This window comes from Camelus dromedarius, chromosome 15 (genome assembly GCF_036321535.1).
Source record: "Camelus dromedarius isolate mCamDro1 chromosome 15, mCamDro1.pat, whole genome shotgun sequence".
NCBI classification, from domain to species: Eukaryota; Metazoa; Chordata; class Mammalia; order Artiodactyla; family Camelidae; genus Camelus; species Camelus dromedarius.
In genome coordinates, this window is record NC_087450.1 from 26,442,377 (window position 1) to 26,470,066 (window position 27,690).

A 27,690-nucleotide genomic window follows, 5' to 3' on the forward strand; every position below is an offset into this window, starting at 1 on the left:
GGTATACCTATTTCATTGAGTTATTGTGAGAATTAAGTATGTTGCTACATGTAAAAGTACTTACAGTTTCTTGCCTGGTGCTCAAAAAGTACTATATAAATGTTAACTCTTATTATTGTTCTTAGTATTATTATGTTTCAGGTACTATTTTGGACACTGAGGATTTATTAGTGACAAGGCTGACAAACACCTCAATTAAAAAGGAGCCTATGAAAATGAATATTGTATGCGTATGCATGACTGAACTATTGTGCTGTACACCAGAATCTGACACAATATTGACAACTGATTGTACTTCAATTAAAAAAGGTAAAAATAAAAATAAGCCTACAATCACATAGAGGATGGGGCAGACAATAAATAAGTAAACTAGTAAGTAAAACAATAATATTAGCTGCTGATACGTACTCTGCAGATAATATGCAGTTGATATAATGAACTACGACCAACTGAAGGGGGTTGGTAATCAAGCCAATTCTGGTACAGTGGTTGTGGAAGGTCTCTGAGATAATGGTATTTAAGCTGGGACATAAAAAGTGTGAGCTGAGCCTCATGAAGATGAGAGGAAATTTATTTCAGGAAGAGGAAACAGAGAGTAAAAAAAAAAATCTCCGATATAAGAATGAGTTTGATATTTCAAGTAAAAGAAAAATGTCAGTGAGGCTAAAAAGCTTGGGTGAGTGGGGCAAGAGAGAAAATATATAAAAAAATGGGACAATGTCTGTTATTGGCCATAGTAATATATCAATTTGCCCTCCTATTCTACACAACTATAAATTGGACAAACTTCTTGTAAGGCTCCATCCCATGTTCACCAAGGATGTCTGGTGAACATGGACTGAGAGCCCTTTCCTCAGTGCAGTGCAGGATGGTGGAATCCAATCAGAGGAGCCATCTTACTAAGCTGAGAAGGCAAATATCATCGCTCAGGGATGCTGAAAACTGCAAAGTTCAAGAGGAGATAGCTGTGTAGGCAGGAGGGTGAGGAGAGATGGAGATGTGAACTAGGAATCTGCAAGTGAGATTCAATGACAGATATTTGGCAGAGAGCTAGGCTTCAGACACATTGGATATGCTCCAAAAGATCAAGCAGAGAGCAGCTGCTTTGGAGCTGAGAGCAAAACATAGATACCAGAGGTCATGCATTCCTGTGAAACTTTGGAGTTCTTGTCTATTAGGTGGTGATATCTTGCTGAGCCTATCAGGCATTCAGATAAGACAACAAAAGAAAGATCAGGAAACTGGGGAAAGGATTATAAGGACTATGCCCTAGAATAAGGTTTGGCAAATATTTTCTATAAAGGGACTTTAGTAAACATTCTGTCATATTATTTTTCTTCTTCCCCTTATTTTTGCAATTCTTTCTCTATAAAATAATTCTTAGCTGTGACAAAAACAGGACGTTGGATTTTGTCATATTGTTCTGGTTTGCCAATCTCTGTAAGTAGTGTAAGATCTACATTCTAAGGCTAAGAGTAAAAGTAAAATAAGTCCACCCTAATAAAGAATAAATTCAAGTCTAGATGATCAGAAAGATTCCAAAGTAATTTAACTGCTTATCAGAAAAAAATCAACATTCTTTAAAGCAAGATAAGATGCTTTATAATTGACTGGAATGCAATATCAACAAGATAGAGTGTAAATTCAAAAACATGTAGAAAAGCATAAAATGTGACCTTTAACCAAAAAAATGAAGGCGCCATTAGAAACAGATGCCAAAATTACCCAGATGTTGAATTAGGAGACAGGAATTTAAAATATCTATTTTAAGTATGTTCAAGGACTTAGAAAAAAGCATGGTCATATTGAGCGAACATATGGGGACTCTCAGCAGAGAAATTAAAGCTTTTTAAAAAGGAACCAAGCTGAAATTTAAGAACTAAATTATAAAATACAAGAAATGAAAAATTCACTAGATGAGCTTAACGCTGGGCTGGAGACACAAGAGGAAAGGGTCAGTGCCCTGGAAAACAGATCACTAAAATTATCTCATGGGAGCAACAGGGAAAATAGACCAAAAAATAAACAGAGCCACACTGACAGGTAGGACATTATCAAGCAGTGGAACATGTAACTGGAGTCTCAGAAGAAGAAGGGAAATACAGAATGGGGCAAAAAAAAAAAAAAAATAGCTGAGGAACTTATGGATTAAAAAAAATTCTCAATTTTAGTGGAAAAATATTTCAGCTTAGAGATGCATGTGCTGTAATGAAACTTAAACAGAATGAATACAAAGAAAAGCATGCCTAGGAATATCATTGTCAAGCTACTAAAGAGCAAAGATAAAGAAAAATGCTTAAAAAACAGCCAGGGAAGAAGGACATGCCATAAAGAGAGAAAAGATGCAAATGACAGTTGACTTTTTTCAAAAACAATGGAGGCCAAAATACAAGAGAATGCATCTTTCACTGGCATCTTCAAAAGGCCAAAGAAAGAACAAAAAAAGATTTGTCAATCTACAATTCTATTTCTAGAGATGGTATCCTCAATAGGTAAAATCATTTTAAAAATTGAGATAAATAAAAGCTAAATTTTTTCAATGTCAAAAGACCTACACTATAAGAAATACTAAAGGACATGCTTCAGAGTGAAAGCAATAAGAGAAAACAGGATCTACATGAAGGAATTAAGACCAGTGGACATAGAAAAATGTATGCTTAAACATGAACATATACTGTATTTTTCTCATTTTGATTTCTTTGAAAAACAACAAAATCTTACTATGCTAGTTAAGTTAGAGTAAGTCCGCTAGAGCCTTTCTTTCCCACTGATAAAAATCTCAGCACAAAATAAAAGAGGAACTATCTGAGATTTTTGAAAAATTAGCAATAAGCACGTGAATTGGGAAGGAAAGCTAAAACCTGAAGAACAATGTGTACAGAGGTGAGTTATCCATTTACTTTTATTTTTTTCAATATTTATGTGTAACACTGAGCTGAGGACAGGCATCCTGAACAGAGTTTCCATGAAAGAATGATTAGATAAAACTCCAAAAGAAACCCTATTTTTCCAGCCAGAGGAACCTTCTCTGTAAATTGAAAAAGGTAATAGGGGAATACATCTTTTGTTTATTTCATTTTTACATTTTTTTTGCTCTTAGCTTTCACCCAAAGTCAACTCTTTGCCCAAAGGTTCTCCAAAAATCAATCTAACCTTCTACTTTAAGGAAATGGAATATAGAAAAGTAAATTAAACTCAAAGGAAGCAGAAAGAAGAAAATAATAAAGAGAACACGTCAATGATATTGAAGATATAAAAGCAACTTAGAGAGCCTGTGAAATGAAAAACTGGTTTTCCAAGTAGACAGATAAGAAAAATGAGGTATAGGATACAAATTACCAATATAAGAAATGAAGAGACCCCAGATATTTTGAATGTGTAATAAGGAAATATGACAAAAAGGTATGGCTAGTTTTCTTAATTATAAATAAATGACAAATTAATCTCATAATAAAGTTATAGTATGTATGTAGGATACATTTAGTAAAAATGTGACATTTGTATGCCCCCCAGCAGTATGCACTTAAAGGTTATGAACAACAGGGAAAAAATAATTCTATATGTCATCTTTTTTTTTTTTTTTTTAATTTCTGGAGTAGCATTGTCCAATAGAACTTTCTGTCATGGTATATATGTTATTTAATAAGCACTGTCCAATATAGTAGTGGTAGCCTCTTGGGACTGTTGCATTTAAGAACTAGAATTTTAAGTTTTATATAATTTAAATTTTATATAATTTATTAAATTCTGTTTATCTTACTTTTTGGCATGTCAAGATTATGGAAATGAAAATGTTTCCTCATTTTATTTCATATTTCTTTTCCTCAAAAATGGTTCATATACTTTTTACTAAATCACCATGATTCATATAAACAATAAAAAGAGTAAGTTATATATGTGCACATAGATACCCACACGTACTACACATGTGACTACATTACATGTTGGGTAAGCAGTAAGTGCTTTGATTCTTTATGTTCCATTGAATGTATTCAAAGATGTTGGATTTGCTTTGTACAAAATTTAAGTGAAATATTTCTTAAAGACTGCTTTAGCACAATACTTCACTGATTTCAAGGTGTGTTCATGTTCTTACTGAGTCTGATTCAAAAAAATAAAATTTTATAAACAAAATGACATTTCAGGAAAGGTGCTTTGTAAACTCCATATATCTGCAGACCAAATCCTCTCTTCTAATCCTAGTGGAAGCTTTATTAGGTAAGCTAAAGTCAAATCAAAATTGTTTTTGCCTGCTTGTTTAACAAGTAAATAAATCAATAATGCCATACGGTTACTACTTTAATTTTGTTTTTCAGATTTCATTATAAACTTCCCTCAAATCGAACACAGCATATGTGCAAAATCTATAAAATGCCTTTACTTGCTCATTGCATAAAGCAAATTAACGCCTCAAAACATATGTTACACTGAGCAATCCCCAAATGCTATTATCAATATATCCTATTTTGTATTAGGTTTCAAAAAGGTCATCAGTCTACAGAATTTTAGAAAGTCCTGTCGATTTTCATGTCTTAGCTTGGCATTAACAGTCACACTGTCAAGCATGCCCTTTAACGTTTTGACCTACCAGAAAACAGGCAGTTCAACTGGAGCCTCTATGGAGGAATTCACTTGATAGGCAGGACTGAAGCAGGAAAAAAAATTCTTTCTCTGTCTACATCTCAGAAAGAGTCTCTACATGCCAAATTTTCACTTTCATTTAGAAAAAAGTGAACAAAGAGGTGAATATATTCATTCAGCAATTACAGTCTTTATGCAAACTGCAAACTCATAAATTTAAAATCTTTATTAGAGCTTCCTTCTTGGTGTAGTCTATTCTATTGTTCATTAATTTGAAGGTGTAAAAAAGGAAGCATTGAAATAGGGACAGAAGACAATAGGAAAGTTGAACGTTCAAGTTTACATTCTGTACTCCATTCATGTTAAAAGTGAGACCATCACCATTTTGAAAACTTTGGCTTTGATGAAAAAAAGACATTATCTAAAATAGATAAATGGTGAGTGTGTTACAACAGATATCTTCTCTGTATAAAGCTGATACTTTGATAAACATTTTTTCCTTGCTTGACTCTATAGTTTATTTTTTCAAAAATATTTTTTCTCTAAATATGGGTTTATCCTTGTTTCATATTAAACATTCATAACCATGTCATTTTATACTAACAATTATTAAAATTTTTCTACTCTTCTGTATTTCTATTTACAAAACAAAATTGTTAATACACTGATAGAAGTAGATGCAAGAGAAGAAAATAAAATGCTAATAAGGAGATAAAGAGTAACTACTGACAAATTTTGAGAAATTATTCTGTAAAGTTGAGCAAATAAATGAGGTTATAACTGGGATTATGGAAACTCGCTATTGTTATTTTTTAATGTTGGGACTTTACACTGCTTTTGATATTGATGAGAATAAGCAGTAGCAAAGGAGTAAATTACCCTAAAGGAGAGATGAGGAAGGACAATATCTTGGAGAAAGGGAGTGGGGATGGCATCTTATCATCATGAACTGGATAAAAAAACATATGTGCTATGTCTCAAAGCACATTTTAAATATGAGTATGTCAAATGTTTGAAAATGAAAAAAAATTTTAAATATACTCTGAAGATAGTTATCAAAGAAAGTTGGTATAGCTATACTAATATTAGATAATGTAAATCACTCAGGTAGATATGATGACAATTATAAACTTGTGCCTCTGGTATATAGATAAGCAATATTTGACATACATAAATTAAATGAAAACAGTAATACATCTATAGTCATTGTGGGAGATATTAAATCACGTATCTCATAAACCTTATACAAGCAGACGAAAATGCAGTAATGGTAGAGAAAATATAAGAAAGCACAATTAAGAATGTGTATAAACAATCAAGTGAAAACATAACCAAAAGAGATAAAACCGTGTTTATTTCATAAGTAAATCAGGTATATATTTTCTATATATCTTGGATGATAAAGTATCTGTAAACAAAATTTAATGGATGAGACCATAAAGTATATTTAAACAAAATTCAGGAGATTTTCTGACTGTAGAAAAATAAATAAAAAGATAAACAGAAAATATCTAACTGTTAGAAATTAGGCAACATACTTCCAAATAACACATAGGTCAGAGGAAAAATTACAGTAGAAATTAGAAAATGCTTTAAACAGAAGGAAAATGAAGACATAGCATATGAACATTTGTGGGAAATGGCAAAAACAATGCCTGGAGGGAAATCTATAGCCTTAAATAAATACATTAGAAAAGAACAAAGACTGAAAATCAATGATCTAAGCTTCCATCTCAAGATGCTGGGGAATGTATAGCAAAGAAGAGAAAGTAAATGGAAGGAAATAATAAAAATAAGAGAACTTTATGAAAGAGAAACAATGCATAGAAGAGGTGGTTCTTTGAAAATATGGATGATTCTAATAAAATACTAGCAAGACTGATCAAGAAAAAAATGAAATATTTACCAGTTACTAACATCAGATAAAAAGTCCTATCATTCCAGACTCTAGACATGTGAAAACGAAAATAAAAAGATATTAGTAACTCTTTATACAAATACACTTGACAATTTTTGAGAAGAAAAAAAAAATCCTTGAAAACCACAACTGTTTGTGTGTCAGGAAGAAAGGTGAACGATGTATCAGAGACAGTGGGACTTCTGCCATGGTGGAGAATTGTCTAATTCAGGAAAGACATGGCATGACCAAAGGCTAAGCTAGAATTTAGTCAATGTAGAAAACAAACACACACAAATGAAAAATGGTGTGTCACTTAGCTAGGTAAGTGGACTATGATAGTCTGATAAGCCTCTATCTATTAATTATGAGGTTAATGGATTTGGATTTGACACAATGAATAACAGAGAACAGATTCTTAAAAAATAGTGCAATAAAAGGATAAAGAGATGAAAATATCAACAATTACTGTATATGTGTTCAGTGCTTGATAATCCTGGCATTTTGCTTTGGGTAACTGGAGTGGGAGAAGGCAGAGTCACAGTAAAAGAACAAATAAACTTGTGACATTAATTCAGGTAAGAAGTAAGATTTGAACTTGGGTTTGCAATTTTGTTGAGCAAATGGAAAACAACACACAAACAGAAAATCTAAACCTTTCTATGGAGGGAGATATCCAGAACTAGATAACATGTTTAATTTTAAAGGAAAAGGAGAGAATTAGAAACACAGTACAAGGTTACACATTTTAGGGACTGAGAGAGAGTGTATTCACATGTTTATAAATGAGTACAAGAGAGACAAGACAATACAATTTTTTAAACAAATCAAAGCATTTGAATAGCTTCATCATCAGTGAAAATCGTATCAAAGTAGAGAGAAGGTAAGACAAATGAAGTTTCTCCATCTGCCTTTGAACAGCAATATGAAATTAAGGGTGAGATAATTTTCTATTCATAGAAGCTATTCTGCTTTGAAATTTACTCATACACTCAGATATGTCAGGAAGGTAATGCACTCTGTAATATGGTCTTTAAAATGCACAGTGTGACTGGCATGGTTTAAACATAACATTTAGTTGCAATATCACCCCAAATTATCCTAGCAGGGAAAGCTGAGGCAAACCACCAATTTTGACTCCACATGTATTCCAGATTCAGAAAAATGGATAAATTGGCTTCTTTTGTGCTCTCCTTGCTGCTTGTCTTTATGAGCAGTGAAATTGTGTGGATGGAGATTTCAACTCACAGAGAGGCTTCTAGAGGAAAGCTGCAGGAGTTAGCAACTCACAGGGCAACCTGGACTGCAAATGGAACCCAGCTGTCATCATGCTAAACAGGGTGGGGAGATTAGAAGGTAGGAGGCAGTTATTTTAAGTAACAAACTCCAAGTGACTGAACTCCCATGGGGGAAAGAGAAAGCCCATGAATAGTGGGCATTCTAAGAAAGATTAATTTGGCTTTTCAAACAGCTGTTTCTCAAAAGGTTAGCAACAGGTTTCCAAGACTTAATAAGGAGTCATTTTACAGTTCTCCATTATTGTAACTGTAGGATCTTCAGCAAGTCATTTAACCTCTCTGTACCTCAGATTCTTTCTCTGCAAAATGGAGATAACGTCTAAAGATCAGATAGTAAGTCAGCAGATTACACGAGGTCTCTCTCATCACTTTAGGATTTATCGTTCTATGATTCACAAAAACCTCTACCTATGTGACCCACAAAGGCCTATAACTAACATGAGTGCCCGTTATAATTCTTCAACCTTTAAAATAGTGGCCACTTACCTCCTACCTGTGTATGTTTAACACCCTTCTGGATTCTCAGCTGGCTCTGCTCTGACTTGGGGATAATTGAAGAAATCCTTGATCAGTAACGGCTAGGAATTAGGAACCTAATTCTTACGGTGTTATGAGAATTGAATGTATTAATGTATTAAATTTCTTAACCTACTGCTTGACATATAGCAACTATTCAATAAGTATTAATGCTGGTGGGTGTACTGATTCATCACTGAAATGGACATTGTGCTAATGGTGCTGTCAACCTTTCTGCTGATCCACTTCAACATAATACACTGATTCCCTGATGCCAGTAATCAGTGCCACAAATTTCTTGTGACCAAGTCCCTACTGTGTATTATTATTCCATATCTTGTTTTTCTTTTTAACTTGGTCTCATTTCTTGTGCTTGATCCTAAGTTTAACTCACCAGTTCTTCTAGGAACAAAAGATTTGTGGAAGAGATCTAGGGTGTGTGGTGTGGTTGGATTCTTGATGTCTGCTTTGACCTTACTGATGCAGGTGACCATGTGGACCTGTACTGGCTTGAGTCTGTAACCCCATGTTCTGCTCTATTCTCTGTTGCCTCCAGGGCACAATCAATCTCACTACACCTGGCCAACTTTTATGGTCTCCAGCGAAGCTACAAATAGATCACACATTCTTCCCAGTTTTCTAAAAATTTAGAAGATACGAGAGAAGAGAAGTAAGAATACCACCTTTTACAAGGTTGATGTTACAGAGTGTGTGTGTTCTGGGAAGATATAAATGAACTTCCTAACATCGAATTCAGAATTAGGCAAGACCGGATGGGGATGGCTGGTACTGGAGGCGATTAGACTGAAGAGGAAAACAGTATGGGGCTCAGCCCTGGATGCCCTGTTTTTTTCACCCCAAATCTGCCAGCAGGAGAAGTGAATAAAGGTGTAGAGAGAGATTAGAAGTGACTTAAGGGGAAAAGTACCTTCTTGGAGAAACGAGAAGTGGCTCTCTCATGACTGGCTGTACTTTCTCCTGTGAAAGGTGATCTCTAAATCTTGGCTACATTTGGACCAAATCCTTTAATAGTTATTAAGACTTTCTATATTTTATTGAGGGTAGCAGTAAGGAAGTAATGTAAGCCCTTTCTATAACCTTTCCTTCTTATGGAGTTCTATAAGTGGAATCCAAGTTTGTGTTCATAATATAAATTTAGCAAACATAATATTTGGTGTTAATTAAAAACAGACTCTGGAGAGAGATGCTGAAAATGCAACATTTTCCCTAAAGACAAAATAAAAGAACATTTTTTTAAAAACTGGCTAATATGCATCTGTATGTAAACACAGGAGATAAAGAAAATTATTTTCTGAGTAATGGGTATTAATTTACTATTTGTCATAGTTCCCTAGGTTATGATCATCTTCTTTATAATATGTGACCCAGGGTATCATTTCTGCTATTTATTTGTCAGTGTTATGTCCTCTAAGAATTTCTCTTTTTCTTTCTGTAAGATAGTGCTGTTAGTCATCATCAAGCACTTTCAGGATCTGAATTCATTAAAATATTTTAATAAGGATGAAAAATAATGCATTTTGAAGTGTGTCTCAAGGGTTCCACAGGGACAAAGAGCAAACAATAAATGAACAAAAAAAGAACTTAACATAATGTCAAGCAGTAAAACAATGCAGATAAACTGCATGGGATTTCTCTAGTAATTATGGCTTAGGAAAATAGAATAGGAAATCTGAGGGGACTAGTTTTCTCTTTCTTCTGTTAGAATCACAGTGGCCTGGTGGTGGTGGTGGTGGTGTGTGTCTCACTTGGAAAAGGTAAAGGTAAATCCTGCAACTATACTCTTTAATGCACATTTACAGCCATTACTAATGTCCCAGAGGCACACAGGACTCTTGGTGACCTACAACTATAATAATAGGCAGTCTTCACTAAGCACCTGCATTGAGAAAAAAAAAAAAAATGTGCTAAGCAGTTTGTGTGGGCTATCTCATCTTATCTTTCAGCTATTCTGTAATATAGGAACTATTAATCCCCCTTTGTAAAAAAAAAATTTTTTTTTTAAAAACAAGCCTAAAGAGGTTATGTATCTTTGAAAGAACATATGCTAGAAATAGTCAAAGACAGGATTTTAAATTCTTGTCTGTCTGGATGCTTACACATCCCCTAAGTCATTGGATTTCAAATTATTTACCAGGGCATAAGAAAACAGGTATACTGGGGATAGATAGGAAACATTAAGAAACATACTTTTTAATTTATCTCATCCTTTAAATTTTCACATTTGCGTATGTTTTAGAACACAAACAGCATATTAGTAAGGTATTACATACAGATACTTATAAAGCATATACATAAATTTAGAGTGTTAGCTCAATTTTTGTTATATTTAAATTTTTATTTTATTGATACGGATACATCATAAATAATATATGGAGAAAGTCTGTAACCAATCAACTGCACCTACAAAAGTAACAAAATAAGGTTTTCTCGAAGTCTTTCTGCTTTTTCACTTTCTCATCCTCACTTCCTTGACTCTAGACAGCCAGTATCCTCATGGCTATGTGCCAGACATCCACATATGACTTTGGTGTCCCATAACAGCCTCCCTCTAAGTTCAGGCTTTCCCTTCTTGCACTATATCCTTTACCTATATCATTAGGCTTGCTCTTTCTTCAGTGTTGCTGCCTGGATCTCAGTGTAAAACAAATGATCTATTAATGTGATAATGCAGATTGTTGATAAGTTATGCCATGACATGTTTAGAGTTTCTATATTTAAAAATGAGGTCTTTCACATCAGATAAAACATTGGAAATGAAGAGTGGAGGGAAACTCATTCTTTATCCTGATTTCTTCTCCCAAAGGTATGGATTACCAATTACTTGGAATATGTTAAGGATTTAAAGAATGTATGTTTTTGAGTGGTGTTTTCACTTTGCCAACACTGGTGATATTCTACACATTTTTTACATATGACTTAAAATTTATTTTTTCTTTAAATAAAGGGCTATCCTAGATGCTGTCTTCCCTCATATGCATCTTTTCTTCAATGACTAGCTTGTCTATTTTGAATGTGAAATTTGATAATTTCTGTGTGAAAATATAATAACATATTTAACATAAAAATCATTCAAATTTGCCAAGACTCAGCAAAGAATATTCTTAGCCATATCTTTTGTATGGCAAGGATTAGCTTCCAAATCATTAAGGGTCTTAAAAAAAAAAGACCTACAATCTCTTTGAATTATTGATGCTGTATCAATGCCATATTTTTTGCATGGCAAGGATTAGCTTCCAAATCATCAAGGGTCTTAGAAAAAAGACCTACAATCTCTTTGAAATATTGATGCTATATCAATTCATCTTGGTCGTGAAAATGATCAGCAGGCTGAAATAAAAATGACAACTAGATATTTGATATATTTTCATTCCTATGAACATCTTTTTAGTTATAAATCCATCTCTCTGAAGGGATACACCAGTGAGGGCAGAAGTTTTCTAACTTGTCTATGGAGGTAGAGAGCAGAAGAAAACGATGGAAATTACGGTAAAGGTTATAAAGAATGTGAGTGAATTCAGTTTAGATTTGGTAAGATTGTTAAATCATTTGCAAACTTTGATTTCAATGTAATTCTATTTATTTTCCTTATGAAAGATGAACATTTTCACTACCATACTTTCAGATGACATACATCAGTGTCACATTGATCCATCTCAGCAAGCATTTTATCCTAGCTCTCTAGTTCTATCTTATTTATTTGCATATCTATTTTTATAACAGATAATTTCTAAGGTCTTTAAATAAAAGGTGAGCTGATAGGGCACTGTATAGAATGAAAACAAGAAACTAGTTATTTTGTGGTTCCTCTTACAAGTTAAAATATACAGAAATGGGAGTTTTTTGATTGCCATAATGAAAGGCAAATTCAATTAATATTCGTTGATAAAAAACATATCTTTTTATATGTCCCTAACTATTGGATTTGTATTACAAGCATACAAAATTCAAATTCTAATAAATTACAAAGAAAACTGGTATAAAAATTTTATGAAAGACAGTCAAACCACTTCAAAATAATATCTTTCAAGCTTGATTGTTCTCTTTGAAATAGAGAACATTATAAATGTGCAATGCATATTCAAAGATATCAAACCAGAATTTACATTTTACTTTACATTGGAAACCTGGAAATTAATATTAGAAGGCTGGAGCCACCCTCATTGTGGTATTAATATGCCATTATGAATTAGTTTTAATATTTATTATCCTTAAACCACATTTTTCAACTTTAATATAAATCTTTGAATCATGTAAAATGTTGTATTTATTGTTTGGTTACACAACTAAGTTTACTGAAGTTAGAAAGGAAATAACCAAACAGAAGTGACTCAAAACAAAGAGCATGAAGGCATTAATAATATTGTAAGAGTGACCTTCTTTACTGCATTCTAGCTAGAACTGGAAGCCCTTCACTAGAATGTAATAGCTAGTTCATTGGGTAGCTTATATTCTCTACTGAATATTTTATATGATATTAGGATATTTGGGGTATTGGTATATTTTATTGAATATTTGCCAAATTTTCAGAAGCCATGAAGATATTAATTTAATTAATTAAAACAATACGTTTCGGTGACAGGAAAGATAACATTGTTCTACAGGAGGCTGTTTTGTCATGTACAAAATATTTTGAGGAGAATAAGGATAATTATACTAAGAACACATATCAATAGCTATATAATAGCTTCAACACAGGAACAAATGCATCTAGCTGTACTGAAATCCTTAGGACACATATGAATCACTACGCTGTACACCAGAAATTAACACAATATTGTAAATCGAATATACTTCAATTTAAAAAAAAGAAAAGAAAATATGAAATCCTTAAAGATCTCAGAATACCTAGATTTTTCAGATGCATTTTCTATATAGAGTTGTGAACAACGATTAAGGCCTAAGAGAGCCAACAGATATCACTCTTTTTTCTGATTTTAGAATAATAAAGAGATGAAGTCACAGGAAGAGACCATTTTCCTTATGAAGAAGTTTCCACCCCCGCCATCACATCTGGTAAATACTGAGATTGGCCTAACTTACTTGGATCTAGTGTGATGGCTTCAGTTCAGGCACTCAGACATTTCTTATGCTGAAAGACCACATGACAGGGTAATAATGCAGACTAACTTCTCACAAGGCAGCTCAAGGCAAAAGGTTCAGAAGTAGCAATGACTGATCCAGATACTTAAAGATGGGAGTGGTTACTAGCTCCTCGTTTGGGTTGATTACCCACCAGCAAAGCTCAGTTTTACTGAAGAAATAGGACTGATTGTATAACACACATCCCTAATGTCTTCCTGCATTTTAAAAATGAAAGGCAAGATCATTTAATATCAAATGTTAAATAAATTGAATAAATAACATGATCCTGACTCTGAATCTCACGATTTGGCATGTGTAAGCAATAATGAACTACGTGCTGCATGCATCTACTAGACAAAAGAAGCAGAGATTTTTGCAAGGCAGGCATCTGCAGCAGGTGTGTCAAGGGAATCTACTTCCTGTTTCTAATACAGCTGCACATGTTTCTGGCAGGCAGCTTGCATTTGTGCCCTCAACCTCAGTGATTTCATCTTGCTTGGCTCTAGATCCACGCATGTCTGTGCATAAATTGTCAGCTTTATTAGAGCTATAAAAGGCCTGAGTGTTAACATCAAGCATGCAGATGCAGTGCTCGCTTAGCCAAGCATACTTCCTGGACCACCACAATAGTGCAGCTGCAACCATTGTAAGCCACTAGCAGTGACATTCTGTAAATCTTTATCTGTTTTACTGTGGCACCGTCATGAGTTGATACAAGGTAAACATTTGGTATTTCAATTAACTAATGGGTAGGCCTCTGTAAATATGTTATTTTTTCCCCTTAGAGGCTAAGTTATGTATTTAAGGTCAAAATATTATTTATAAAATGGCTAATTTGTAATTGCTTACTTAGCAATAATTTGGTCACTTTTTTGTTACCCTGTGTCATTTGACTTCTCAAAGTGTTTTACTTGAAAAATGGAAAATCATTTTGAGGTCACAACTTCTATTTCATCTGTTTCTAATTATACAGAAATTTGTTTTCCTTGAAAGCAAAATTTGTGGGTCCTCTTTATCTTTTGGTTCCTGAAAATGAACTCATGTTTCTTCAGATCATTCTGTTCAATAGTGCCATGAAGAACAAAATCAGCTGGTTGATGTGTCTATAAATTTTTTTCAATTTGAGAACATTTTTATTAATTTTATTAATCCAAAAAGAAACCCCTCATATCTGTATTTTTATATATGTTTATATCCATGGAGTTTTATAACTTCTGTCCTGAAATGGTAAGAAAAATCATTCAATTTGTTCACTTTTTCCTTTACTGTAAGAATTATCAGATTATAAAAATGATAAAAGTTTATTAATATTTCAACAAAAACATAAAGGTATAAAGAAGCTGAAAGACTACCTATAATTGCATAACATGGAGGTGTACATCCAGTGTAATTCCTTCCCATCTTTATTAAAAATAAATAAACCATTTTCACAAGAACTGTTTCAAAAAAAATGTTGATGTCTCCCAACCTTATTCTTTAATTTTCACAATTCATTACTATGTTGTGTAAATGTGCCATTTATCTGCTTTCTTATCTGTCTCCTTTTCATAGATAGCTGAGTAAATCTACTGCTGCATAACCAAGTATGTCAAAACATAGCAATAAACATTACTGTCACACAATTTCTGTGAGTTAAGAATCTGGAAGCAGCTTAGCTGACTGGTTCTCCTTTAGAGTCTTTCATAAAATTGCAGCAAAGGTTTTTATGTTAGTCAAGGCTACAAGTGTTTGAAGTTTGACTGAGACTAGAGGTTCTGATTTTAAGTTTGCTCACATAGCTATTGGCTGGAAGCTTCAACTCCTTGTTACTTGGGCATTTCCATATAATCGCTCAAGAGTTGGCAGCTGGCTTCTCTCAGAGGATGTAGTCTAAGAGACAGAAAGCAAAACTATACTGCTTTACATAGCCTAGTACCCTAGTCACATACTGTCACAACTGTCATTCATGACAAGAGAGTCACTAAGCCTAGACCACACTCAAAGAGAAAGTAATACATAGGTGTAAATATCTGAAGGGTAGGAATCATTGGGACTATCTTGGAGGCTGGCTATCAATGTTTTCAGAGGAGTAAAGGGCTTTGAAATATTTAATTGTTATGCCCTGTGGTCTACAATGGTAATGAACAGGGGTTGGCAAACTACATCTTGGAAGTCAAATCCATCCCAAGACTTATATTTTATGGACTTTGAGCTGAGAATGCTTTTTTTTCTTCTTCTTCTTCCTCTTCTTCTTTTTTTTTTCTTTCCCCACATTGTTACAGGGTTAAAAAAAAAGACAAAGAAGAATATGTGAGAGCGACCCTATATGGTTAGAAAAGCTTACAACATTTACTATCTGGTTCTTTACAGAAAACTCCGCCAATTCCTGGTTGTCAGGTATAATATTTGAGGCAATATCAGTATTATCACAGTTATATGAAACAAGCAAATATGAATTTGCCAACTATATTATCTTAGTCTTACATTTTTGTTTTCATTTATACAACTGGCATTATTAACAAAAGCTTATACTTTCATTATTGTTGTGGTTTTTTGTAGTTTAAAAAATTGTAACATCAACTCATATTAGGAATTAAAGACACTGCTGTCAACTCAAAAATAAAACCATTCTCTTTGAGGAAGACTTTTAGTATCAAATTCACACTCTACTTCATTATTTCATCAGCAAAGCCAACTCAAGAGTGAAATAAGCAAAAAATAAATATAATTAATGCTAATCTCAATGTTTTAGAATCCCTGATACACAGATCAATCATTCCCTTTGCTTCTACACTCTACTTTTGGGCCTACTATGTTCATAGAGTCTTCTTGTGTTCATTTCTCAGACTGACTGTTACACTGTAGACCAGTGTTGCAGAAACCAATTTTTTACTCCAAAGATGTTTATTCCTATTGATTCCAAAAGTTCTACTGTATGAGATATTTCTCCACTCTACAGAACATAAAGTCAATCAACATATGTTTACTAAAACCTGTATGTTAAATAATATTTTCTGTACTGTAGAGATCACAAAGAAATAAAAGGCTGTCACAGTGGAATTCATAGGTTAGTGTGGGAGCAAACCTTTGAAAATGTAACTTTAACTAATAGTCAAGCCAGTAGGAATGATGTGCTACGTTAGTGCTACAGAGAAGAAAGGGATAGAAAACATGTCCCATCAAACCTCTAACACTTTAAAAGTAGATCAGTGTGATGTTTGAGGTCATACTAGAATTTTGTTGAATCCATGAAGGCTGAACTTACTTTCTTTGGAGAGAAGGAAGGGGGTCAAAGCTAAATACATGATTTTGCTTTATTCACCTTTAATCTTTCCTTTAGCACCAACAGCCCAGGATGACTTAGAACTTAACTGTCTCAAACCTATTTCCAGAAAGTACCTGGTAATTATTCATAACATAAAAATCAAAGATAACAGCTACTGCTGTGATGATACCGTGAATATTTTCATATTTTCATCATCCTTAAACAGCTGTCCAGCTAACATAATGTAACTGAATTAATGAGAAATTAAACCTTTAATTGTTGCAGATGCTGTGGATGAAGCCATGAGAGGCTATCAGACAGAATGAAACAAGTGATTATTTAAAAATGACTTTCTCTGTGTACATGTGTTTAATTCACTTAATGTTAATCCCTTTATACAGTGGCAATGATGCCTCTGTTAAATAGTTTCCTAAAACAGTAAATCAAACACTACTTGAATTAAATTTTTTTTTTAAGTAAGCAAATTAATCTGGTTTCCTAAGGTAGGGCTCCTTTGAATATTTGATGTATATGCTTTTGTGAAAGTTAACATTAGAAAAGAGCAAGGCGGTTCTTGGATAAATAAAACTTTTTTCCATCCCCTCGAAAATTTAGTTAACCTTCCTTCCCATCTTACCAAAGCAATTATCTGATATATACAAAAGTTAAATTGGTATAAGTTTAAATGCATATTTGCAAGTCTGCCTGAAATTTCTATATGATTTGAACACTGGAAACGCTTCTTTAAAAGGTAGATTTGTTTGTGGTCTTCTTAGGAGAAAATCTAATGTCATACATTTATTTCAGGCAGAGAGAATTTTCTGAAAAGAACACTGAAGAACTAAAGGCATGATGAAGTATTCAGTTCTAAAAGTTCCCAGACAATTTGAAAATGTCAAGACACACATTATTCTGTTTATATTAAACAACCTGTCAGACTAGCACATTTGTGAAAAATAACAATGGTTATTTGTTTGGTGTTTCCAGTGTCTCTTCATGTAACTCAAAATGTCCCTCTTCCACGCAGATCATACATTAAAAAAAAATCATTTAAAACTATATAGTACTTTCCAGTAGTTTAACAACATTATAAATGTTTAAACCTAGAGAGAGTTATTGATATCGCCCTTGCTATTGACAGAATGTTTGTGTCCTCCCAAAATTCATTATGCTAAAACCTAATCCACAACATGATGGTATTTGAAGTGAAACCCTTGAGAGGTGATTTGGTCATGAGGTGGATCCCACATGAACGGGATATGTGCCCTTATAAAAAGACTGGACTTCCCTCACTCCTTTGCCAGGTGCAGACACAGCAAGACTGCTGTCTATGAACCAGGAAGCAGGCTCTCACCAGATACCAAATCTGCCAGCACCTTAATCTTGGATTTCTCAGCCTCCCAGACTGTGAGAAACAAAATTTCTGTTTTTTATAAGCCATTCAATTCTCTTTTTTTTTTTTTCCCCTAAAGCAGGTTCAATGGACTAAGGCAGCCCTATAACTTAAACGGTACTCAAAGAAAGGTAGTATATAAATAGAAAGTAGTATCACAAAAAGAGGATTGATTGATCGAAAGAGAAAATGGTCTTCATAAGACACATAAGGTCTAGCTATTGGTAATGTGAATATACACATATAAGTTGTATTAAAATACTTAACCTTGTTCACATAATAACCTTTTATAATTAAACAAACTGTCTTGTTTTAGCTGAACCCATGGGTATAATCTTCAAATCAGTCAGTTAAGATGTATCGAGACTTGTAACTCTAGTTAAGACATCATACTAGACAGACACTATACAGGAAACAGAGAAGGGCTCTTTAAGACATGATGACTACTGGCTTGTCAAGCTGAAATCACTAGAAAATTGAAGAGAATAGAAAAAATTCAAAACAAAAGCCAAGATATAAAGGCCAGCATATAAAGGTGGTTGGAGTTAGATCTGTGATGTTTCTGAGAATTGAGGTTAAAATGAATGAGGGTATAAGGTCAGAAACTGGATTTTCAGAAATACCTGTGCATTATGAACCACACACTGTCTTTCAATTCTATTATTGGATAGTGAATATTCTAAATTATCCTCCAGGTAAAAACCCTACGAAAATGAGTAAAACATAGCCAACAGACTTTTAAGAACATAAACTATATTCACAAGAAAGTAAAGGAAGCACAGAAGGACGTAGCCTGTTTGGGTTGATATAACAGAAGTACCATAAACTTGGTAGCTCATAAACAACAAGCATCTATTTCTCTCAGTTCTGGAGGCTAGGAAATCCAAAATCCTGGCACAAGTCTGGTAAGGACCAGCTTTGTATTGACCACCAACTTCTTACTGTCACCTCACATGGCAAAAGATGCAAGGGATCTCTCTGAGAGCTCTTTTATAAAGATACTAATCCCACCAAAACAAAAGAGGGAGATGGCAATGAAAGCCAGAATGCTAATTTGATTCTGAAGGGTTGATTCTGTAGTTATCCAAGGACTTTCGTCTTTCCGACTTTTTTTCTTTTTCGACTTTTATTTCGGGAAATCAAGAAATTAGAGCCCTGGGTTTAATCTCTGTTTTGAGTCAGGAAGCCAGAGTTTTGGCCTGAGCTGGGAGGAGAGCTGAGCTGCAGTTCTCAAGTAAAGCCAAGACTGTGGAAGCTGCATACTCAGTGAAAAGCAAACTAAGAAATAAAATTTAAAACAAAGTGCTTCCCCCAACAAAGGCTGATTATAAAATCTTTCCTGTTAATTTTTTTTATGGTAAATACGATCTCCTCAAAGAGGTCTTGAGAATGAATTTACACTGCCTGTGATGATTCAAGATGACATATTAAATTAAAATGGTCATAAATTGTTGGTAGTATAGTGAATCTGGCAGAAGTAAAACAAAGTCTTTCCTGAGAAGTACCTACTCAAACAATGCTGGAAATACTCGTAAGAGAAACCTGACTGCTGGTGATATCAGATATTAGAATTAGTGATTAAAAAGTATAAAATAATTATGGAAACTAAGAAAAGTTAAAGTTTAGAAACTTTAAAAACACCTCAAATAAATCTAAATTAAAAGTCATATTTGAAATAATAAAATATACATAACTATACAAAAATGAAAATGTGATCTAATACAACTAGTAAGATGATGTCTGACAAGTAATGGTAAGTTTATAGTTATATATTTTTATTATAAGATCAAAGGCCAAAAATTAACATAAGATGAAAAATGAGCAATAAAATAGATTAGAATGGTTGCATGAATACTGGATGGCACACTTTTGAGAGCAATATGGTAGTATCTGTAAAGCTGAAGATGATCTGCAGTCTGTAAAACTTAACAATTTTACAAACTGTCTTGTACATGAACATGCTTTGTTGACTTCATTATGATTGCAAAAACTTGAAAACCACCTAAATTCTCACTAACAGGAAAATAGATAAATAAATTGATACATATATATACACATATTAATTATATAGTATATTTATACTATATAGTATACAATGTATCTTGGATAGTATAACATATAATATATACACTATATAGTTGTATATTAGTACATATATTGATATATAAATTATAGTATATATATTTACATAGAATTTGACATGTTAGTGGGAAAGAATGAAATAAAGGTAACCATAACAAACCATAACAATCTGCATTAAACTAATAAACAGTTTACTAGCCACAAACATGATAAAAATAATATGGATACATGAGTAATGCTAATGTGAACATTTTGAGCAAGTGCTTGAAATCCATTATGTATTTCTATTGAAGACAGATATACCTAGGAGGGGAATTACTGGGTCTTATAATACTGTTAACTCTTCTCCATGCTTACAGAGGAACTTGAAAGTTTTCCAAAATAATTGTGCCTATTTACATTCTCAACACTAATATATAAAAATTACAGTTGCTCCGTATCTTTGCTAATTTAACATTTGGTATCCTTAGCTTTATAAAATCTAACCAGATTCACCATCTGGAGTGTGGTCATAATCATATACTTTCTGTTAGCTTGAATTATCACTGTGGCCATCTAATGATCCCAAAATTTGTTGCTTTTATTTTTTTTTTCCTATTTTGAAACTTTAGAAATTGAAACACACTATTTACTTCAAGTGTGTCCATGAACAGTCTGAATAAATAACCCAATCTCTGTTCACTATTCATCCACACTATTATTCCTTTAATAATCTAGTCTGTAAACACAAAAGACAACACATATAGGGACTCACCATGTTCTTGACATCTAACTTATCCTCCATAAAAGCTCTTCAGTCAACATTATTGTGTGGCTTTCTGTGATCTCTCACAATAGAGACTCATTATTCTAATTCTCTTTCCCATTAAAATTTCTCATCCTATTGCAAACTCCCAACAAAGGAAAATCTATCTCATATATCTTATTTTATATTTCGTTCTTCATAATGCTTTATCTGTATTTCAGAACAAGGTTTGGCATATTTGTGGACTAATTTAATAAGTCAATCCATATGCCTTACTAGCTGTTTTCAAGTTAATGGAAATGAGCTGGCATTTAATGAGTAAATACAGATTCTGCTGCACTGAAACATCTGGCAATTGCTTCCTGAGACTCTTTTATTGTTGGTACTTACCCCTTTGGTTTTACCTTGTGTTTCTTTAAAATATTTGTGTAGATCAATAATAAAATGGTATTCTTTCTTAAATCTTGCCTAGGGCCTTGAAAAACACACATGGTCTTTAAAAAAGATGTTTTCATTCTTTTACACTTTGACATTTGCTCTGGCTATGACTGAAATGGTCTTGGTTTTAAAAAGTGCCTCATTTTCTTAAATGCTTAAGGAAAAATACTAAAGACAAAACAATTATTTTATCTCCTATACAGTGTAGTTCACAATACATTTACATATCAGTTCTACTGAGAAATAATAAAATATAAGTAAAACATAAACCACAACCTCTGATTATATCTGAAGATTTACATAGAAGTCAACTGAAATTTCTTGAGCACTTCTACATGCCAAGAAATTTCCACTATCTTTTTAATCCTCTAATTAATCCTATTGGAAAAATATTATTGGTCATATTTCCTAACAGGAAACTGTAACTGGACAATATTAAAATTAATCAGTCTCATGAACAGTTAAGTATCAGAGTTTAGAAACTGACTGATTAATTATGTATTATGTATTTTTTATCAGGTTTTCATGCCAGAACTGTTAGAACTTAAAAAGTAGCAGAACTGGGTTTTTTTTGCTTTTTCACCATTGTATTCTGTGTGTTTCACACAGTGCCTGAAACTTAGTAAATATTCAATAAATTCAGGTTTTTTGTTAGATAAATGAGATGAATAATATCGTATGATTTCAATCTGGCAGCAGCATGCAAGATAAATGTGAACAGAGAGGCAGGAAGAATAATTCGCTTTTATGGTAGTATTTTGAGTATGAAAGTGTTAAGAATCTTAATCAAGGTCACTTCAGGAGGAATGGAAAAGAAAGGATATAAATAAATTATAAGATTGGCAGCTATACAGACTCTCTGTGTGACTTACACCTCTCTGAGGAAAATAACAAATTACATACATTGACTACACTGCAATTATTTGGCTATTTTTTATTTTATGTTGTCATTGTACTACACACAACTTATTTCATTTATCACATTTTTACTCTAAACTTCCAAAAGACTGTCTGTTTTATGCAAACTTTCAGTCAGGAATATGTTTATTGGTAGTGTGGATACAAATTTTTCAAAGAATTTACTATGGCTACAAAATCAGATGCACATAAAATTGAGATATGGCTCTAGTTTAAGTCATGTTATTATTTCTCTGCCTAACATAAAGCACAGACCTTCAAGGAGCACATTTATTTATTTCACTTTATATTTGTAATTCCTGGCCATAGTGTGTTGTTTGCAAAATACTACAGTTGTTTAAGTGAAGTAATATTTTTGGCTCTTAACGGGTATTTTTCAAAGTTGGTCAACTGATGTAAAACTTGAGTATTTAATATGAGTAAAGGAAGCCGTTTTCCTATTATCTGAGGGAGTCTGCATGGGAATTCATCATTATCATTATCACTAGGCAGTGTGTTGAGCACCAGAAAAGCTGGATATTATTCATTCTGAAAGCTTTGAGGGCACACTATACATCAGCTCATTGCTTTTTAATAGACTCAACATAGGAATCGGGTGTGTGGAGAACAAGAATTGCAATGGTTTCCCATATATTCAGAATATTTAACCATGAATATCACATATAAAATAGACATTGCTTTTTTTCCCCTTATATCAGGAAAGACGTATAAATAGATCCACTTTACAATATGTTGTCAAGAATATTAGAATTTTTATACTTGAAAGTTAGATTGGCCATACTGTTTTGTTGTAGAGCTGAAGTTAAAATTCAAATAACAAATTCTTCTCTGGTGTCCACTCCTTACTGCAGGGAAATAGTGTCTTTAAATTGCCCAAATCTTAGTAACACTGGAAACAAACAGATCTTGGAAATAAGTTAATTTTGGAAAAGAAAAATTTGAGGTAAATAAGCTATTGGAACAACTTGCCATGACTTTAAGAAAGTTATCAATTTATATCTGTTTTGAAACTGGCTCAGAGAATATAATATGTAAACTATGGTTAGCTACTGACTTGGGAATCACCTTACTTTGCAATTTCTTTTCTTATTCCTAATCAGATGTTGGAAAAGAAGTTTTACAATATTTACTTGAACTCTCTCTCCCTCCTTTTTCTTTAAGTTGATGATTCTTAAACTTTAATGCCTATGAAAATCACCCAGGGAGCTTAAAAATTCCCAGTGCCCAGGCTACACCTCATGTGAATTAAATGAAAGCCTCTAAAGACAGGACATAAGAGTCAGTAGTTTTTAAAGTTTCCTTGATGATTCCAATATGAAGCTAAGATTGAAACCAATGCTCTAGATTCTGAATTTCCTCTTTCTCAGGTAAAATGTGTTGTATGAGAATATTAAATGCTTGGTATGAAGCTAAAGGTCTAATTTCCATATTCAAGCAAAGTGCCAAAAGCTCTGAACCTTTTATCCAGATGCTCTTGCTCTCACATTCCTTATTTGTCTCATCCTAAGGCAGACTTCTTGCTATGAATTTTTCGCTATTAAGGCATCTGAGATAAAGAAGACACCTAAAGATAGTCTACCTTTCTTTAGCAGAAAAGGATCTATCTGTGCCTTGGATTTCAATTATACTTACAGGAATTGATTCAATCTAAATAAATAAATGAAATGATTAGCAACTAATGACAGCTTGAGGCTGGAAAACCTAATTCCAAATGTATTTAATTTAACATGTAGCAATTGAAATAAATGGCAGATATTCACCACAGTTAAATATCTATATGTCAAACATCAGACTGCTGATAACTCTTCTTTCTGTGAATATTAACTTTTGTGTCCAGATTTTGAATGAAAATGTAAGCCACTACAGAAAAAAAAACGTGGAATGAATACCAAATATGCTCATTCTATTTTTATAACCTTTAATTATATGGACACATGTGCTCTAGTAGATTTAGTAGCAGAAATAATAATGTCTGTCTGGAATCAAACATTTCCTAAGTGCCTGCTTGTGTGCTCAAGGGCTTCATGTTTATAAATACATTACTTTTATGATAATAATTACCTTCATTTTATAGGTAGAGAAACTGATGTTTATAGACTTTAAATAGCTTATCTCCGAGAAGTTCTCTGGTGGATCAAGAATCTAAACTTGATCGGGTATAATTCTAAAAGTACTTCCATGCAATCACTATGCTGTACTAACCGTTAATTAAGATTGTCAGCTTACCATAAAAATAGTTTATAGGCACAAATTGAGGTTAATGCAAAAGATGGGAAAACTACATGATTTTTAACATTCTCTGTAATTTTACGTCATTTTCTCTCATTGGTGCATAAATCCATTTATCAAATATGTATTAAGCCTCTACTCAAAGGGACAGTGTTAGATTCCAGGAAAACAGAGATGAAATATAGGGCTTTTCCCTCAAAGAGCTTGAAGTTGTGAGAGAGATGAAAGCTTAAAAGAGTAATTGTTCATTTATGGACTGTTTGTTGTAAGATGAAGAGAAATACAATCCAGATGGCAGAGCTGACATGCCTTAAATGATTAAAGACACATCTAGCCCATTGGGACCCAGTCGAAGAGGAGTATATGGATACAGGTTGGGCCTCCATAAAAACCTTCCATTATCATCAAGTTATCTGGTGCGTAACTATTATTTTAAAATATAACAATGAACACACATGCAATTCACAAAAACACATGCAAACACACATGCATGTATATAGTGAAACATGTTTTGAACATGAAATCGGTCATTTGGCTTAATACATAAAAAAAAAATTCTAGAATTTGGTTTTGATTTTTAGTTATTTTTTAATTGATGTATAATTTAAATGTGCTAAAAGTCATCCTTTTCAGTGTACAACTTTATAAATGTTGACAGATGTATAAAATCATGTGCCACCACCACAATATGTTTTCAAATTTTTGTTAGTTTAACCATATGGGTCCCCCTCCTTATTATGAATGTGAAAACATATAACAACAACAAAAAGTATTTCTAATTTTTAACCAAAGTCACAGTGAAAAAAAAATATATGTGTGAGTTCAACATAAGGCAACATTCAATGATTAAAAATATTAGACTTTTTTTTGATGGAAACTGATCACAAAAGAGAGTACCAGGACATTAAAATTATCATATATATACTACTTCTATAGAACTTCTGTGAGACATCAATAAGTTATCATATGCAAATACAAGTTCCCTTAAATTACAAACTTCTCATGAAGAGAATATTAATGTGAAGCAAGAATGTAGGGTATACATGTGACCTGATAAATTAAGAAGAAAAGCTAAATAGTAGAATTTGCAAAAGCAGATTCTAGGTATCTAGACATATTTTACTTCTTTACTGGTAAAGGCCATGGGCCTACATTTTAACATGTGACATTAGGTTAAAAGTCATTTCTGCTCCTTGAAGTATATATGTAATTAAAAGCATGAGGGATTACTGACCATTGCAACATAGGGGTGCATGACATTTCTAGTCAGTCAAAACTTTATCAGCATCCTATTCCCAGGCACTGAGATATGCTTTGCTCTTTGTGAAATAATCAAAACATTTGTCAGTTGAAAGCTTATTTTTTTATTAGTTATTTTTTGGATGTAAAATTGACCTACAACACTATATTAGTTCCAGGTGCACAACACAGTGATTTGATATTTCTGTACATTACAAAATGGTCACCGCAGTAAGTCTAGTTACCATCTGTCATCATACAATATTATTGACTATGTTCCCCCATGTTGTACATTTCAAACCCATCACCAGTTTATTTTATACCTGGAAATTTGTACCTCTGAATCTCCCTCACCTATTTCACTTATCCTCCCTCCCTCCAAACGCTTCTTTTCTAATAAGCTTCCTCTTTGACCTAATACATTATTTGCCACAAACTTCAGTATTATGTATAGCTGAACTAATGCTCATAATAGGATGATTTCTATTGTAGCCAAAGCTACATGCAAGCTCTTTGAAATTGCACTAACATTAAAATGACTTGTGTTTAAGGCATACAATCTCTGATATGGGCTCCATGGGCCAGGCAAAAAGCTGCAGTCATGTGGATAATAAGACCTTAGGGCATAAAATTTATATTAAAATACCTTCAACTACTCTGCAGTTTACTAATGCGTACTCTTACAGTAGCAGAGCACCAACCATTCATTTGATTTCTCACTACTGCTAGGTTTTCTGAATGGAGTTGGAGACCATTCTCAAGGAGAGATTTGTCATTCTCTCTGACAAATAATCTAATCAGTCTACCCAGCCTCATGATTGTTGTTTTTAATTTGCCAGTCAAGAGAGTTTGCTTTAATTTGTCTGTTCCTGAGTCTTTGCATCTACTATTTTCTCAATACAGTTGTTTTAAAATAAAGCTCACTTTAAACACTTTTGACACTCCTCACTTTAAACTATTTTTCCCTCCAATTAAATGTGGTCTGGACATAGTTACTTGCTTCTAACAAATAGGATAAATGTGTCATAAATGATGCTATATGACTTCTGAGACTAGGTCAAAAATGAATAACTTCTGCTTGTCTCTCTTCTTCTTAGCTTGCTCATTCAGGGGGAGTTTAGTTGCCATGCTAGGAAGATACTTAAAGACTTTCTGTGGAGACATCCATACTGAGAGATACTGAGATCTACTACAAAGCAGCTCCTCGCTACTTGTGTTGACAATCTTGCACTCAGGGCCTCCCATCCTAGTCAAGCCTTCAAATGACTGCAGCTCCAGGTGACACCTTGTCTGCGACCACGTGATAGAACCTGAGACACACTGTCCAGTGAAGTTTCTTCCTAATTATTAACCCACAGAAACTATGAAAGATATTTATTCTTGCTTTGTGACACTAAATTTTGGGTTAAATTTATCTAATGAATTTAGATGTAATAAGACTTTGGTACACAGTGGTTGGGTCCTCCTTGAACAAATCCTTTAACAAAATAAACCACTATGTCCTCAGCCTAGAACACCTTTCTCTCTGATGGGACAACACATTTGTTGCTTCATCTCTTTTATGTCCTTTTTACATGTCACCTTCTTAGTGAGGCATTCCTTAACCATTCTATGTACAATTAAACAACAACACATCCAAAATTCTTACCTCTGTTCCATGTATTATTACTCTTCTCAATACTAAATATAATCTAACATACAACATATTACACATTTTGCTTCATTATGACATTTTGTTTGTCTCCCTCTTGTAGAATATAATGACAATCAATGCAGGGATTTTGTCTGTTTCACTAAGTACTTTACTCTAATTCCTAAAACTGTCTGGGACACATTAACACTCAAAAGATCATTGTTGAATGAATGAATGACCTTGGGGAACAAAGCAATGTTGCATGCTAGTAATTTTAAGGGCAAGAGTCATCTTCTGAGAGAGGTGTGGTCCTCCATGATGTGTGTGTTTTGCCTGGACTATGAGAGTAAATAGGAGTGAGGAGTGAGAATGAA